Here is a 4,515-nt window from a genome sequence, read left to right as displayed (position 1 = left end):
GGTTAGGAGAGTGGCAGGAGCTCTGTCCACAAACCGTTTGCAGCGATGCAGCCCCAGCCGGGTAGCAGGCTGCGTTCAGAGGGGATGTGGCAGCAGTACGTCTGTGACGCCTGTGAAGGCTTTGGAATACTGACGTGTGGACACCGGGGTCAGAGCGTGCACTTGTGGTTAGGCACCTTGCACCGGGGACGAGGGCAGGTAAAGTCGTTAGTTGAGAGAAGCAGAAGGCCGTACTATTTGCACAGGCTACGCTGAGTGTATCCTCAAAGCAGCTTCTCAAAGAGCAGGGAGGCAGAGGGCATCTCGACCAGCATCACCAAGAGCGTCCTGTCGCGAAATGTGCCACTTGCAAGCAGGCTACCAACGCGCAGCTTTCGCGGAAGGTACCTCCTCGCCAAGAGAGTGATACCTTGAGCGTGATCTGGGCAGCGATGTGTTCCCCCCCCCACCCCCCGCCGGAGAGTGATTCTAGCACATATAGGTGCTAAGTGAGCTTAGCGGCACGACGTATGCCCCACAATGGCGAGGCAGAAGCATTTCAAAGGCAGTGAACAGGCGGCAGTGCTTCCTCTCAGAGAACAAACAGTTCCCATGCCGTGCGTTCCCTCCGCGAAATGAAAAAGTGCAGTGTAGTGTGTTCAAAGAACAGTCATGATCGAGAGCGCTGCAGGGGTACACTCTCCAAAGTTAATGGGAAGATGCCCTCCCACGAGTGGCTCTAGGCCGAACGCCGTGGAGTCCTTTCTCCTGCGTGCCAAAGGAGAAAACAAAAAGGCCATCTTTTCGAAAAGAAAAGGGACCTACGGTGCTCCAAAACAACGACAGTATTTTGCAAGTACGGCCCTTTCACAGTATGGGACTTAACACCGTGACTCGCTGCACCTGGCGTACCTGTAGAGGTCCTGCCGAAGATTTGTGCGGTTTCCAGGAGAGCTACCGGATGCCTTCGTTTCAGAAGCCAAAGGAACATGAACTTGACGCAAGCAGCCCGGCTTAGGCTGCCTCGCTCCACAAGGGTGTGTGGTCCGCAGGAAGGGACTTTGAACGTTGAATGAATGGCCCCCGTTACTTTTAGGGGTCTGGGGTGTAAGAGAAATGAAGGAACCGCAGAGGCGTTTTCAACAGACTGCCCTCTCAGACTAAAATTCTCCCTGGTGGCGGTGAGACTCTCTGGAGATCACGGTAGTGACTTGGCCTGTCACTAACGCCTCCTCCAACAGGCCCTAGGCTCTGGAGGCTCCCTGTGCAGTCAAGACTGTTGTATCTGGCAACCAAGGCCATGTTTTGGCCCCAGTTTGCACGCCAGACGTGACGGGCATACCGAATATAATCCCTTCATGAGCTCCTTGGGTGAGCCAGGGTAATGTTAAGGTGAGCTGGCCTCCACAAAACAGAACCAAGGAGACTGTTGGGGAAAGGCTTTGAGATGGCAACGGTCAGCACGAGCTTGACAACTGCAAGGCCAGAAATCATTTCTTATCCTCGGAAACATCTCCTTCGCGGCGAATTCTTTCCTGCGCTGGAAGATACTATGACCTCTGCAGCTAGCCACATGTTGGACTGAGACGTCGTTGAGCTCTTTTGACTAGTCCTCTACAGCTGCACGCATTTCTCTGTGGCGTATGACAAGCAGGAAGCAGACCCCGCCCACCGCAGCAGCAGACTGTTCCCCCAGCTTAGAAAGCACAGACAAGGGTGAGGGACGAGAAAAAGAGGGGAGCACCGGAAAGTGCTCCCTGCAAACGTGACAGGAAACGCTGCGTTGGACTCTCTCGCTTAGGAGAGTGGTAGGAGCTCTGTCCACAAACCGTTTGCAGAGACGCAGCCCCAGCCAGGTGGCAGGCTGCGTCCAGAGGGGAAGTGGAAGCAGTACGCCTGTGAAGGCTTTGGAATATTGACGTGTGGACGTCGGGCTCAGAGCGCGCAATCGTGGTGAGGCGCTTTGCCCCGGGGACGAGGGCAGGTAAAGCCGTGAGTTGAGAGAAACAGAAGGCTGAACTTTGCACAGGCTACGCTGAGTGTATCCTCAAGGCAGCTTCTCAAAGAGCAGAGAAGCCGGCGGCCGTGTCGATCAGCGTGACCTAGAGCGTTCACGTCAAGAGAGGAGCCCCTTCAAACAGGCTACCAATGCACAGCTTTCGAGGAAGGTACCTCCACGCCAAGAAAGTGATACCTTGAGGGTGATCCGGGCACCGATGTGTTCCCCCGGAAGGTAATTCTACCACTTGTAACTCCTAAGGGAGCCGAGCCGCACAATGTATGCCCCACAATGGCGAGGCGAAAGCGTTTCAGAAGACAGTGAACCACAAAGTACACAGGCCCAGTAGTGCCACCTACTCCGCTCAGAGAACAAACGGTTCCCAGGCAGTGCGCTCCCTCCTCGAATGGAGAGTGCAGGTTAGTGTGTTCAAGGAACAGTCATGCTCGAGAGCGCTGCAGGAGGGCACTCTCCAAAGTTAATGAGAAGCTGCCCTCTCTCGAGTGGGTAGCGGCCGAATGGCCAGGAAACCGTTTCCCTGTGTGTAAGAGGAGGAAAGAGAAAGGGCATCTCTCCAAAAAGAAAAGGAACCTATTGAGCTGCAAAAGAACGACAGCAGTTTTCAAGGACGGCCCGCTCAGTGCATCGGACCTAACACCATGAATCGCTGTGCCTGGCAAACTTGTAGACGCCCTGCCAAATATTGGGGGGGGGTGGTGGTTCTCAGGAGACCTTCCGGAAGCCTTCGGTTCAGACGCCAAAGGAAAGCGAACTCGCTGCCAGCAGCCTGCCTGAGGCTTCCTCGCTCCACGAGTATGCGTTGTCCCCAGGAGGGAGCTTGAACGTTGACAAGCCCCCGTTACTTTCAGGGGTCTGGAATGTAGGCGAAATGAAGGACGCACGAAGGCAATGGCACAATTCGTGGCTTAGCCTAGGAAACAAGTCCTAAAGCAGCGCGTTCCTTCCTGGGCTGGAAGACATCTGTGAACTCTGTGGCAAGGCCACTTTTGGACCGAGACGTCCCTGAGCTCTTTGGACTAGGCCTCTACAGCTGCGCTCATTTCTCTGTGGCGTATGCCAAGCAGTAAGCCAGCCTCGTCCGTCACAGCAGGAGCCTGTTGCCCCGGCTTTAGAAAGTATAGCTAACGGTGAGGGAAAACGAAAGAGATGTGCTACAAGACAGTGCTGTCTGCAAACGTTACAGGAAACCCTGCGTTGGGCTCCCTCGGTTAGGAGAGTGGCAGGAGCTCTGTCCACAAACCGTTTGCAGCGATGCAGCCCCAGCCGGGTAGCAGGCTGCGTTCAGAGGGGATGTGGCAGCAGTACGTCTGTGACGCCTGTGAAGGCTTTGGAATACTGACGTGTGGACACCGGGGTCAGAGCGTGCACTTGTGGTTAGGCACCTTGCACCGGGGACGAGGGCAGGTAAAGTCGTTAGTTGAGAGAAGCAGAAGGCCGTACTATTTGCACAGGCTACGCTGAGTGTATCCTCAAAGCAGCTTCTCAAAGAGCAGGGAGGCAGAGGGCATCTCGACCAGCATCACCAAGAGCGTCCTGTCGCGAAATGTGCCACTTGCAAGCAGGCTACCAACGCGCAGCTTTCGCGGAAGGTACCTCCTCGCCAAGAGAGTGATACCTTGAGCGTGATCTGGGCAGCGATGTGTTCCCCCCCACCCCCCGCCGGAGAGTGATTCTAGCACATATAGGTGCTAAGTGAGCTTAGCGGCACGACGTATGCCCCACAATGGCGAGGCAGAAGCATTTCAAAGGCAGTGAACAGGCGGCAGTGCTTCCTCTCAGAGAACAAACAGTTCCCATGCCGTGCGTTCCCTCCGCGAAATGAAAAAATGCAGTGTAGTGTGTTCAAAGAACAGTCATGATCGAGAGCGCTGCAGGGGTACACTCTCCAAAGTTAATGGGAAGATGCCCTCCCACGAGTGGCTCTAGGCCGAACGCCGTGGAGTCCTTTCTCCTGCGTGCCAAAGGAGAAAACAAAAAGGCCATCTTTTCGAAAAGAAAAGGGACCTACGGTGCTCCAAAACAACGACAGTATTTTGCAAGTACGGCCCTTTCACAGTATGGGACTTAACACCGTGACTCGCTGCACCTGGCGTACCTGTAGAGGTCCTGCCGAAGATTTGTGCGGTTTCCAGGAGAGCTACCGGATGCCTTCGTTTCAGAAGCCAAAGGAACATGAACTTGACGCAAGCAGCCCGGCTTAGGCTGCCTCGCTCCACAAGGGTGTGTGGTCCGCAGGAAGGGACTTTGAACGTTGAATGAATGGCCCCCGTTACTTTTAGGGGTCTGGGGTGTAAGAGAAATGAAGGAACCGCAGAGGCGTTTTCAACAGACTGCCCTCTCAGACTAAAATTCTCCCTGGTGGCGGTGAGACTCTCTGGAGATCACGGTAGTGACTTGGCCTGTCACTAACGCCTCCTCCAACAGGCCCTAGGCTCTGGAGGCTCCCTGTGCAGTCAAGACTGTTGTATCTGGCAACCAAGGCCATGTTTTGGCCCCAGTTTGCACGCCAGACGTGA

This window comes from Pseudorca crassidens, chromosome 3 (assembly GCF_039906515.1).
Source record: "Pseudorca crassidens isolate mPseCra1 chromosome 3, mPseCra1.hap1, whole genome shotgun sequence".
In the NCBI taxonomy this organism is placed as follows: Eukaryota; Metazoa; Chordata; class Mammalia; order Artiodactyla; family Delphinidae; genus Pseudorca; species Pseudorca crassidens.
The sequence above is the reverse complement of the archived record's forward strand: the minus strand, read 5'-3'. Positions refer to the sequence as shown.